The sequence below is a fragment of the Panthera leo genome, chromosome E3, assembly GCF_018350215.1.
Source record: "Panthera leo isolate Ple1 chromosome E3, P.leo_Ple1_pat1.1, whole genome shotgun sequence".
NCBI classification, from domain to species: Eukaryota; Metazoa; Chordata; class Mammalia; order Carnivora; family Felidae; genus Panthera; species Panthera leo.
Window position 1 is genome coordinate 19,260,512 of NC_056694.1, and position 13,345 is coordinate 19,273,856.

The following is a 13,345-nucleotide window of genomic DNA, read 5'->3' on the forward strand; positions in this document are numbered from 1 at the left end:
GTGCTAACAAGGGCTTTCCTAACGGAGGGACCGTTCCAGAGCCCGTGGAGTTTAACAGGCGTGGGAGAGAGAGGTGGGTTAGCCTGACGTGTATTCAGGGGATGACCACCCCACGCCCTAGTGGCGGACTGTGTTTGTGGGACAGGGCACAGGGAGGTGGTGTATTGGAATGAGTGGATGATGGTGTCTTCCATAGAGACATGAAGGGGGGGCCGGTTTTGGGGTGGCCCGCACATCACTCATCTGCTTTGGCTTATTTGCCTTTGAGACAAACGTGTGGAAGCTGGAGGGGAGCAAACACTTCTAGAAGCTCAGCTACCAGTGCGGGGTGGGCAGAGACGGTGCGTAAAGGCCACAGAGCCAGGGGTTTTGGGGGCTTTAGGGGGAACAGGACGGTCAGGACATTATGACTCAGGGAGCCGGAGACAGAAGACTCCAAGAAAAGGCCATTGGATCAGGTGGCCAGGAGCCCAGAGTTGTTTCAGCAGATCCAGGTCACGAGGGGTTAAGCAGGGAATGTGCCAGAAAGGAGTAAAAGGAGCCTCCAAACCATAACTTCAGGCAGCCTGACAGATAGAGTGGTGGCTTGGCTGTGCAAGACATCTGTTCCTAAAAAGCCAAGTGTAAATTGAATTTCTATAAATCTAATCCTATTCTTCATGCGTTGGAAGAAGCCTCTATTTAATGAAACCGAAACGAGGCGCCTTTTGGTAAGGGACATAATCTCCCCCTAACTGAAGTATGTGTGTACAACAGAGGAGTCCCTCAAAGATTGAGAGCTGCATCCAAGAGATTACAGCACGCTCTGCAGATGAAAACACGCGTGACTTCTCAGGATGTGGAAATCTGACCATCATAGCAAATGAAAGAAAAGAGAAATAGAGTGATCGTCATCGCCAAGGGTCGGTTTTGGTTCCTAGCTCTTGCGCCGCGGACGATTCTGGTCCTGTGTGTCCTGTTTGGGGGTGGAGTGGGGATGGGCGGGGTGGGGCATGAGACTTGGAAAAAAACCGAAGAGTTTGCTTGACGGACAGCTTGGGGAAGACAGTGCAGATAGAGGGAACAGCATGGACAAGGGTGGCATATTCTGGAAACCTTGAGTAGTTCAGAATGACAGGAAGGCAGAGTAGGGAGAGCACAATTGACAGATGAAATCGGACAGCTGGGTGAGGGTCTTGGTGCTTTTCAGTGATCCTTAGATGTTACCATGTAGCTGACCGCGCTGAGAATCCAGAGCAGAGGGGGATAACGGTCAGGTTTGCATTTGGGGGTGAGGGTTCGGGCTGCGGCGTGGACAGAGCAGAGCAAGGGTGAAGGTGAGGTGACCGGCCTGGAGGTGAGAAAAGATGAGGCCCCACCCGGATGCGGGGGCAGTGGGAACGCGGGTCGCGGGCACACACACCCTCCAGCTAGGAGGCCAAGTCAGGAGAGCCGGGTGGGCCCGGAAGACAGAGAACCCAGGTTAGCTTCCTAGTTCGGAATCCACACAGTTCGGGGGCTCCATGAGCCTGGTGGGGAAGAAGTTCCATCTGTAATTCTCTAACTCGTAACGGACACTTAGGCTGTCCTTCAAATGTGAGTGGAGGCAAACTCGCGCGTTAACGAAGAAGCACATATATTCCCATGCCACGTGCTTGTTTGAATGTTTCGCTAACTAGATTTCCATATAAGGGGTCTGCTTTATAATCCCACGTATTTTATTTTGTGTATCCGGAGACGCGATTCTCAGGAGGGACCTATAGGTCCAGATGGCCAGAGCCCCTGATCTTGTGTCCCGTGGCTGGCATCTGGGCAGGGACGGGATGGGCCCGGACCCCCAAGATGGGGAAGGTGGAAAAAGCAGGTAGTGGGGGTGATGGATCCGATCTGAGCAGGTGGGGTGTGATGTGCTGTGGGGTGTCCGGTCTCCTCTCTCTTGTTAGCGGCTTCACCTTTTCTTTCCTCTCCCCACTGCAAGCATCGAAGAGTCCCCCTTATCCCGGGCACCCAGCCCTCCCCCTCAACCTGCTCATTCCAGTCACAGAACAAAAGCTGGTGGGCGGCCCAAGGCAACCATCCCCAAGTCTTCAAGCAGACCTCTCTTGGGGTTGGAGGTGGGGGCTCCTTCCCCTGCCTCAAAGGGCTCATCAAAGCTCTCACCCCTCGAAAAGCCTGCCCCCAGAGGCCCACTGCTGAAGAAAATAAGTTTGTCTTCAGTCATTCCAGACACATAAACAATACAGGGCTCAGGGAGGTTAATTGACTTGCCCAGGGTCACACAGCTGGTCAGTTACGGAGCCAGGATTAAACCCAGCTCCTGCTGGCTTCAAAGCCCCGTGCTCTTTTCATAGGATCCGAGCTGCAGGGGTGACCGGGCTGGAGGGAGAAGACTTTTAAGTCTTCCGAAAACAGTAACTAAGAAGCATGTGTGAGCCAGCTGACGTCATAAGACAGAAGTAGCAAGTGGTGGAGAGAAAGGATTTTGTATTCACGCCTGGGAGAAGATAAGTTGGGGGGGGGGGGGCAACAGGACACCAAGAGAGGGCTGCGTGGCCCTGGAGCCCCTGGCCTTTCCGGAGCCCCCTGAGAACAGGGTAAGGGGTGGGGAGGGGCCCGGAGGAGGGGGGTGGCCCTCGGGTTTGCTCTGATGGGAGGGAAAGGAGTGCGCAAGCCCCCTGACCAAGTCCTCTGATGCTGCCAGCCCAGCTTATGCCGAGGGGTCTTCAGCCCAAGGTCAACACCTTCTATGGTAGACGGGAAAGCAGAATTGGGGCAGCCCCTACTGTTACCCAATTATTATGATCAGTTATTAAAATGAACCAAGTGATTATGATTAACGGTAATAGCCAGTGCTGGCCGAGGTGCCACCGTGCACTGGCACGGGGTTCAGCCTGCCACACGTGCCAGTATCTTTACCCCTCACGGTGCCCTTGCAGGGGAGGGTCTGACCCTGCATGTGTTCCGCAGATGGGAATGCCGACTTGCCTGCAGGCACGTAGCTGCTAGGCTGTTGGACCTCCAGCCGAGCCTGCCCTATAAGGTGCTTAGAGTAGGGCTTAGCACCTGGGACTCTTGTCGTTATGACTAGCCCCCACCGTTTTCCAATGAGCTGAGGGGCAGATCATGGCCCCAGGGACCAGCCCCGCCACAGCGAGGCCCAGGGGTTCATGCTCTTCAGCGAAGGGAGGAGCTGGTGACAGGTTCCGGCCAGCGGGGCTGTGTTCCTGGCACAAGGTGGTTGTACAGACAGGGACGGCCCCTGAGGCCTGGGTGTGGGGGCTGTGGTTGCTGGCCCACTGGCCCAGGGCCTAGGGCTCACAGTACTTTTAGGGCCCCACAAAATGTTTTAATTTTGACTACTTTTCAAATTGGGAGAAAAAAAAAATTAATGTAATAATAATGAAATTGTAAGAGTGAATCCAGACCGGATCATAATTGTCCTTCTAACTGTTGCAGTCATAACATACAAGTTTTACCATTTCTTTTAAAAAAAAATTTTTTTTTTTAAATGTTTATTTATTCTTGAGAGAGAAAGAGACACAGAATGTGAGCAGGGGAGGGAGAGGGAGAGAGGGAGACACAGAATCCGAAGCAGGCTCCGGGCTCCGAGCTGTCAGCACAGAGCCCAACGTGGGCCTCGAACCTGCGAACCGTGAGATCAGACCTGAGCTGAAGCCGGGTGCTCAACCGACTGAGCCACGCAGGTGCCCCTACCATTTCCTTTATGGAGGAGACAAAAGTGTTTGGGGCCCCTGCACGTCTTGATGTGACCCTGCAGTGGGCCACAGCTTTTCTCGGGCTCTCGGGACTGAGCAAGACCGATTGCAGCACAGGGGGGTGACTCCAGCTAGCAGTGTCCCCTTGCCCAGTCCTGTGACTTCAGCCAAGAGGTGCTGGGAAAGACAGAACTCCCTGTTTCTTTCCCCAGTGACCAGAGTCTTACACACCCGAAGGGGTGTGCGAGCAGGCCGGAAGATGTCCGTTTTTGCCCAGTCCCTCTGAAAAATGAGACAGATCCACTTGGGAAAAACACAAAGTCATTTGGAGAGTCCCTGCACAGTCGAGCTAACTGTGGGCTTTTAGTAAAAACTGCGGTGGCACAAAAAGAAACGTGACCAATTCTGGGAAATGATCAGACCTCGTGCAGAAGCCAGAAGGAGCATTTTGTTAAGTAAGAAGGGAAGGAGATTTTGCAATAAAACAAACAAATGGCCAGGGTGAGGTTGCTGTTTGGAATTGGGTTTCAGGAGCCATTTTCAGAGCGAGGTATGAATTGAAGAGGGAGCAGCTCCACGGCCTGCAAGGTGGAAATTACAGACAGAGGCTTAGGGACCTTAGAGCTTCTCTTAGTGTGGTGATTTGTAACTTCTTACCATAAACCATCACTTATTATTTTAGGATGAGTTTCTTGATAATTCTTGGGTCTGGGCTAAAAAAGAATCCCACATTAATAACCCCCTCTGTTCAGTCTCCCTGCTCTGGTCAGACCGGGTCTTTTGTCCATAACCTAGAAGCAAGTACTTTTGTGTATTTTTGCGTCTAAAAATGCAGAGAGTCGAAGTCAGAGAAAAGAGTTTTTTCCATATTATTAAGGATTCTTTTGGTCGCAAGTGACAAGAACCCAATCGTATTAGCTACCAGAGAAAAGAGGGTGATGATAGGACCCTATTGATTCATGTAATTGAAAAATACAAGGTGGCTGAGCTTCAGGCATGGCTGCATCCAGGTGTTCATGTCATCAGGTATCTATCTATATCTCCAAACCCTGCTTTTTTCTGACTTTGTTCTCAGCTAGGCTTTGTCCATGTGGAGAGAAAATGGTCCCGAGAGGCTCCAGGCTCACATAAGATTCCAGAGGTAGAGAGAGCTCCTTTCCAATAGCTCCTACGAAACTTCAAGGAGTATCGTGACTGGACCACAGGTTCACAGACTCATTCCTGAACCAGTCTCCATGCGAGAGAATGCAGTACTCCGATTAGCCAGGCCTGGGTCCCTAGCCATACCCATGGCATGGGCTTAGCCATGGACCAAGCAGGATTATTACGCAGTGGTGGACAAGTGGTTGCCCAGACGAACAGGTTGACTGCCAATCCAAATGGCCTGTCAAGCCGGGAGGTCGTCAAGGAGGTCAGCGGTGGGGCGAAAGGACTCAGCCCCAGGAATGGCAGAGGTCTTAATCTGGATTCCTTCAAAGCAGATCCTAAGATGGAGATTTGGGTGCAGGTGGTTTATGTGGAAGGTGATCCAGGAAGTCCGGCGGGAGTGTGGAGAAGAAGACAGGAAGGGAGGAAAGCCAGTAAAGGGAGAGTTGATGAGCAGGCGGCTGCTGTGGGCCCCTGGGGTTCTGTCCCGCTGGGCCCCTCTGAGTGTGCAGAACGTACCTCGGAACTGTGCACCCAACGAGTGAGAAAGCTAGTTTTTTACTTGCCAGCTAGCTCCTGGCCGTCACTAGTTAAGAGTCACTCCCGAGGCGGCCTTACCGCAGGCCAGCCTCATTTCTGACCAGCTGACGAATTCGGGGTTCCCACAACCCCCTCGTGATAGTCCACCGGCACTGCTCACAGAACTCAGGGCAGCGCTATATTTAGGATTACAGTATTGTTGTAAAGGATGCAGTCGGGGCCGCCAAAGGAAGAGACTCTCAGGGTGGGGTCTGGGAGGGCCTCAGATGCAGACCCTCCATGCCCACCTGATTCGGCGGAATCAGTGCACCGTCCTTGTGGCCCAGCAGTGTTGTTCGTGAACCAGGAAGCTCACTGGAGCCTGGGGGCCAGAGTGTTTACTGGGGGCTCATTGCTCGGGCATGATTGATTGATTGGTATTGAGCCAGCTGAAAGCCCTATGCTCTGATCACAGGTTGGAGACCTCTCTCTCTCTCTCTCCCTCTCTCTCTCTCTCTCCCAGCCCCCATCTTCAGTCCTTTCATTCACTAGCAAAACCTCAGGCGTGATCCAATGACTCCTGAATAACAAAGACCCTCCAATTACTCAGGAAATCCCAAGGATTTAGAGTTCCCCTCTCAGAATGGAGGAAGAAGGCCAGTCACATTCTTTATTAAACAGGGGTCTGGGTGGGCGAACTGGAAGCCGGACCCGTGGCTGAGTTGTCGCCTGCCTGCAGCTGGGTTTTGTTTGGGCCGACTGGCGGCACCGATCACATTTGAGGCGGGGAGGGGCCTGGACGGTCTCCTCCTATTTGGGACAAGTACCTTAAGCACTTGCAGGAGGGCTGGGCCTGCTTGGCCCGAGGGCTTCCGTGGGGAGTCCTGGAGGGTCTGGGATGCCTCTCTCCAGCTCCCGGTTCCAACCCCTCCTGTGTCCACGAGGTGGTTGATCACAGTGACTGGTCTGAAACCCTTCCAGCCAGAAGTATCCCAGAATCCAGAACTTTCCAGATTTGGGAAGGTAACGTGATACCTAGACCATCTATTACCTAACACTGCAGGGGGGGCTGGGCAGCACCCTGTAAGCAAACACGTTCATATTTCTGCATAAAGCCCATGAATATTCATGCTAGGGGGATAAATAAAGGTAGTAGCTTCACATCCATTCAGGTCAGGCCTTCCTGCTAAATGAGTTCAGGCCAAGTCAGATTTCTGTGTCTCAAATGAGTTACAAAGAAGCTTTTGGATTTCAGAATTTCAGAGAATTTGAAGTCGTAGACACGAAATTGTAGGCTCGGTAGCTGCCGTTTATTGAGTGTCTACTGTGGGCTAGGCACCTTCTAAACACATTCCCTCTGTGGAACCCTGTGATGATAGGTGCTGTTACTACGCCCCATTTTACAGTTGAGACAACTGAGGCACAGGGCTGGTAAGGGAAGTTCCAGGCGCTTCACTACTGCACGGGTGCATGCAGGCCGCTGCTGCCGCCCTGTGCACAGCGTCCCCTCTGGTCCCCAGGGTGCTTTGTTGCCAGGGCCAGATGGGAGATGGGAGAACGAGGCTGACACTTTCTTTCGGTACCCGTGGTCTTATCACTCCGGAACAGAGGTCCCGAATCCAGGTCCCACAGGGACAGTGTGGGGGACAGCAACGGGTAAAGCCAGCTGGAAGCATTACAGCAGTGACCCTGAGGACCGTGGCAAATGGGATGGCACACGCCGTCAGCAGCCCACGGTTGCCACGGAGAAATACGGCTGGCCTCCAGGGAAAGCCCAAATCTGGCTTTTTATGAGAAAATCAGATTTTTAACTCCGTTGTTTCTAAAATAGCTTTATTGGGGCACGACTGGTATATCATGAAGCACACCCATGTGAAGAGTGCAGTTGAACGGGTTCCCACAACCATCGCCATAATCCAGTCTTAAAACCTTTTTATCACCCCCCCCCAAAATCCCCTGTACCCACAAACCCTTCTTACTTGCCTCCAAGTCCCCCAGCCGTGGGCAACGCTAGTCTACTTTCTGTCTCCATCGCTCTGCCTGTCCCGGACATTCTGGATCGGTGAACTTACACGACACGTGGTCTCTCACGACTGGTTTCTTTCACTCGGCGTGAGGTCCTCACGGTTCGTCCGTGTCGCAGTAGGCTGTGGGCACTCTGTTCCTTTTTGCCGCCGAACAACGTTCCATGGTGCACAGACACAGCACGTCGTGCCTCTCCACTTAGGAGTGGATGGCCCCGTGTGTTGTTTCCACCTTTTGGCTAGCTGGGAGCATTCCGCTGTGAGGCCACGACCCCCCACGTACCAAAGTTTGTGGGGACGTGTGCTTTCCTAGGGGAGGAAAGGTCGGGTCGTGTGGTGACCCTGAGCTTCAACTTTTTAACTCAAAACGTTGTAAATGTGCCAGCCGACAGAACCTCACTGCAGACCCTCGTCTCCCTCCCTGGCCCCAGCCAAAATCAAAAACCAACTGGTTTTCGTCCTGAGGACTAGAGCGAAGACAGCTCCCTCTTTCTCTCCTCCCACCTCCCCACTCAGAGGCCCCTGACCTAATCTCAGTAAATTAAGGCTTCTGGAAATGAAAGCCAGGAACGGAAGGATTTGCAGATGGGTTTTTCCTGCCCCTTTCCTGCAAAACCTCTGGGATAAGGAAGTTCAGAGCCTCTGAATGATGGGAAAGCTAAGGCGGGGAGGGGGGGGAGGGGGATTGGAATCAAGGGGAAAAAACACAAATTAACATCTTAAAATATTATCCAGCCACACCCATTTGCTTAAGGATCAGTTGGCATACCGCGGTGTGCCCGAGGTTAATATTCATCAAATGTACAGCTCTCTGTGTGATCAAGTTCCAGCCCCACTAGAGATGTAAAAATATATAGAAGTCTTTTCTCACTTAGCCTAATTTGACCACTTTCAGGATTTTTTTTTTTTTTTTTAAAACGAAGTCTGTTTTTGCCATTTCTGGTTGGTATTTATCAAAGGTTACATTTGTAGAATCAGATCCAGAACCTTCCCCTGACTACAAAGCGTGGCCTTTGCCTTCCTCTCGAACTAACTCCTCTCCTGCATTTCAGTCCCTCCTGGCTGTTCCTCGCACTCTGAGCTTGTCCAGCCCAACCCCGGGGCTGCTGGCTAGCTCCCTCACTCCTTCAGGCCTGTCTCAAAGGTCATCTCCTTAGGGGGTCCTCTCCCCCAACCCTTGCTATCTATTCCCTCCTGTATTGTTTTTCTTCATGGTTCACAGCTTGCCTCACGCACTCAGCACTCAGTGGATGTCTGTTGAATGATACAAGAACTTATATACCCTTTTGGTTACTAATGGCACCCCTCCCTTCTCCCCAGACCAGGATTTCTCGACCTTGGCCCAACGTTTCATGCCAGATCATTCTTTGTTGTGGGACGAGAGGGGCTGTCCTGGACATGGTGGGATCAGCAGCATCCTTGGTCTCTGCCTGCCGGATGCCCCGGTAGCACCCCCGTCCCCAAGTCACGACAACCACGGTGTCTCCAGACAATGCCGAATGTTCCTTGGGAGGCGAAATCCTGCCTGGCTGAGGACCATGCCCTACACGGTGGGCTCTGTGAGAGCGGGGGCCTTGTCTCTCTGCTTCACTGCTGCAACCCGAAAGCCTGGCCCTCTCAGCTCATCCTCAGTGAACGCGTGAGAGCCGCAGAGGCGACTAGAGTCCCCGCAGCGGGGCTGCTGGTGCTTGAGCCTTTGGGTTTGCAGTTTGGGCTCACAGAGCAAGCGTGGACCCTGGAACTGGACCGACGGGATCCGACCCCAGCGGAGCCGCATCACGCCGCGCGGCCTGGGGCAAGTTACCTGTATTCTCCGGGCCCCCGCGTCGCCTGTGAAAAAGCAGCGGCAGGATGATTCTGAGCAATGAGATGAAACCACCCACAGAAGAGCCGGTGGCGCGAGTGGCCACGTGGAGTGTGTTAAACAGGGTTGGGCTCTCGGGTGAGAACAGGGGCCCGGATGCACTGGTGCGTGCCTAACCGAACCAAGGATCGGCGACCATGCCTCCTGGCCGCTCTGGTTCGGGCGATAAGCTATCTGCCTGCCCCGTTTATGGGGCACTTTGCACGGACATCACTCCGTGTCTGCATCCCTAGTTCCTTAAAAGAGGGCATATCTTGCCCTCGTGTTTCCTGAGGCGGAAACCACCCAGCCACCTGCCCCAGCGCCAGCCCCTCCCTCGGATTTGCTCTTTCCTCCTGCCTCCGGGCTCCTTCTTTTCCCTTGGCTTCTCTCTGCTTCCTGGGGCCACGGGACTTCAGTTTCAAATGTGTCTTGACTCCGCGTTGCTGCCGGTCATCTGGGCTTCGTTTTCCGTGTGACTGCAGGTGGCGGGTGGTGCTGGGGGGCAGAGGGCAGGGCTGGTCAGTTGGGAGCTGGGGGAGGTGGGCCCGGACCGCCAGCCTCTCCGCTGGGCGCAGGTGGGTCTTTCACCCTGGGACAGACAGAAACTTGGAGAAACGCTCCGCATCGAATTAAGCCTTAAAGGCTGGTTGGAAAGGTGGGAAAGCCCTCGCTGTCAGGTAACGGGTGACAGAGGCAGACAGACATTCTTCCTTCATTTTGCCTCCCTCCTTCCATCCGTCCCTCCCTCCCTCCCTCCCTTTCTTCCTTCCACAGATAGTCCTTGAGCATCTCCCCCGGGACCAGGTGCGGGGAGAACCCCACAGGCTCTCTGTCCTGGGGGCTTTTGTCTAGAGGCGGAGGCGGTGATTTAAGCAGTGGTGGAGCCACTGATAGGAAGAAGCAGCCCCAAGGCTGTCACAGGGGACCTTGCCCAGAAGGGGGTGCGCCCTCTTGAGGCGTAAAGGATGGGGGTGGTTAGTCGGTGGCTGAGTTGGGGGGGAGGGGGTAAAGGGGGTTGGAGAGCGTGTTCCAGAGAGAAGGGCAGCAAGGAGGAGGGCCCCGGGCAGGGGCATGTTCTCAGGACGGACAATCCATGACGAGGTGGCCGTGGGAGGAGCCTGGAGAGCAAGGGCAGGCGGATGTGAGATCAGAGGTGGAGGGGGCAAGGCCTCTGTCTTCTCCCCAGGGCATCAGGGAGGAAGCCAGGGAAGGGTTTTCAGGGCAGGTTCGGGGAAGGTGCCACCTGGAGTGGCTGGTGGGGACTGTGCTGGTGGGGGTGGGGGTGGGGAAGTGGGGCGGGCTCGTGGCTGTCTGAGGATCCCGGGCCAGGAGACGTGGGGGCTTGCTATGGTGGGGTAGTGGGGAGCCCCTGAGGGTTTTAAGCAAGGAAGATGTGAGAGGGCTACTGGGATGGTCCAGGTGAGAGATGCGGGTGGCTTAGACCAGGGCGGCAATGGTGGAGGTGTGACAGGTGGTTGGCTACTGGATATGTTTGCAAGGTGGAACCAACAGGAGGTGCTGATGGGTCGCACTTCGGAGGGATGGGGTGGGGGTGGGGGCGGAGAAGGGGCAAGGAGATGAAGGGGGGGAGGGGTGAAGGCTGGGGAGGAGGAAGGAGGGATGGGCACAGGGGCGGGAATCAGGAGCTCAGATTCGAGGCTAATTCGAGATGCCTGTGAGACGCTGCAGGTGAGAGATGCAGCCTCTGTCTCCAGGGAACCCAGAGCCGAGTTGGAGGAACCATCTAGGACATGTAGGACACAGCTTTGTGGCAACCGGGTGCGTTAAAGGCTGCCACACAGGCACGGGGAACATCGCAGTCATCTGGGGCACTTGGAGAGGTGAAGGGACCCCCGCAGAGGTGACAAGTGGGCCATTCCTCGAACAGAGATTGGCAGAGAGTAGGGAAAGGCATTTCAGGCAGAAGGAACAGCAGGTGCAAAGGCAAGGAGGCCCAACAGGGTGAATCCATAGTTCACCTGCGGCTTCGGCGTGAGCCAGAGCATGGGGGGTGCGGGGAGAGATGCTGCTGGAGAGACGGCATGCTTGGCGGTTCAGACCTCCCTCTGGAGGCAGTGGGAGCCAGTGGCGGTGCTAGATCAGGGGAGTGCGAGAGGCAGGAGTGCCTTTTTGGAAGGTCCTGTTCTGCTCCTCGGCCAGTCAGAGCGGCCTCCTCCACAGGCGGAGGGGCGAGGATGTGCTTCCAGGGCAGTGTTTCTCAACCCTGTTTTCATCACTGCTCTCCTAGGAGCCTTGTTAGAAGTGCTTCTTCCTAATTCTCCCTTCCTCCGTGAAATTTTAACTCCACGGGTGTGCCGCATGTCTGTGTACGTATTCTGTGTTCATCTGTGCTTTTTTATAAGAAGAGTTAGATTTTTTTTGCATGTACAGGTGACCCTTGAACGACATGGGGGTTAGGAGTACTGACTCCCCATGCGGTCAAAAATCCATGTATAGCTTTTAACCCTCGCAAAACTTAACTACTAATAGCCTACTGTTGACAGGAAACCGTACTGACAACATGAAGAATCGATTAATACATATTGGCATATGTATTAATACTGTATTCTTGGGGTGCCCGGGGGGGCTCAGTCAGTCGAGCATCTGACTTCGGCTCAGGTCGTGATCTCATGGTTCGTGAGTTCAAGCCCCGTGTTAGGCTCTGTGCTGACAGCTCAGATCCTGGAGCCTGCTTTGGATTCTGTGTCTCCCTTTCTCTGCCCCTCCCCTGCTCGTGCTCTGTCTCTCAAAAATGAATAAACGTTAAAAAAATTTTTTTTAATTCTTCCAATAAAATAACCAGGGAAAGAAAATACAATTAACAATACCCTAAGTGGGGCGCCTGGGTGGCTCAGTTGGTTGATCATCTGACTCTTGACTTTGGGTCATGATTCCGGGGTTGTGGGATTGAGCCCCACGTTAAGGTTCTCTGGATCTCTCTCTCTCTCTCTCTCTGCCCCTCTCCCCTGCTCATTCTCTCTCTCTCTCTCTCTTTCTAAAATTAAAAAAAAGAGACTATCACAACAAAGAGAAAATACGTCTAAAGTACTGTACTTATTGAAAAAAAACCCATGTTGTAAGTGAACCTGTGCTGTTCAAACCCGTGCTGTTCGAACCCGTGTTGTTCAAGCCTGACTCCTGATGGGGGCCTTGCTGAGTTGAGCATGTTCCCGTGAGGCTGCCTCTGGCAGAGGGAGTTAAGCCATGCCCTGCGAACCCCGGGGCTGGCCTCTGCCCTCCTCTGATTGGCTGGCTGTGGGTCTTTGCTGCCTTCACTAGTTGTTGTGTGTGATTGCGACTGCTAGGCCCCATGCGTGTGCCAGATCCGGGGGGCAGATCTGAGCAGGGCCCGGCCCTGCTCTCTGCGGGCTTATCGCCAGGTGGATGGCCAGCCGACAGGCTGCCAAGGATGGGGGGTGGAGGAGGTCCTCGTCCTGGGGTTGCTCAGAGAGATCGAGACTGCAGCAAAGTTGAGCCCCCATGAGAACTGTAGTGTTTTGTTTTTAAATAAAATTCCAGTTACCAGGAAAGTCGATCGCCTGTACGTTGCTGGCAGGAACGTGAAACGCTACAGCCACTCTGGAAAATACTTCGGCACTTCCTTCTCAGAAGTAAAAACGGTCCCAGCAATTGCGTTCTTGGGCATTGATCCCAGAAAAAGGAAGACTTCTTTTCACGCAGGAAACTGTACATGAATGTTCATAGCAGCTTCATTTGTAAGAGCCCCAAGCTGGAAACTAACCAAATGTCCGTCAGTGGAGGAGTAAATAAATGAGCCGTGGCATATCCACACCATGGAATAGTACTCAGCAACAAAAAGGAACCAACCAACTGCTAGAAATAACACGCGTTGGTGAGGATGTGGAGACAAGGGAATGCACTGTGGGCGCGAATGCAGGCTGGTGCAGCTCCTCTGGAAAACCGCAGGGAGGTTCCTCAAAAAATTAAAAATAGAAGTACCCTATAACCCAGAAATTCCACTACTGGGATTCACACAAAGAAAAAAACACTACTTTGAAAAGATATACGCACCCCTATGCTCATAGCAGTGTTATTTACGATAGCCAAGAAATGGAGGCAGCCCAAGTGCCCAGCCATAGATGAGTGGATAGAGA

The 13,345-nt window shown here is 53.5% G+C and overlaps 1 protein-coding gene and 1 long non-coding RNA gene across 8 annotated transcripts in view; one reads left to right on the forward strand and one right to left on the reverse strand.

Moving 5' to 3' along the window:
• Positions 1 to 13,345, forward strand: part of GSG1L (GSG1 like) — a 206,389-nt gene that overhangs the window by 130,115 nt on the left and 62,929 nt on the right. The gene's annotated exons all lie outside the window — the stretch shown is intronic.
• LOC122209572 lies at positions 9,206 to 13,299 on the reverse strand. Its single transcript, XR_006197666.1, has 3 exons — positions 13,263 to 13,299; positions 12,754 to 13,165; positions 9,206 to 9,725 (listed from the first exon to the last, which is right to left on the reverse strand). It is a non-coding gene; the product is annotated as an uncharacterized LOC122209572 (long non-coding RNA).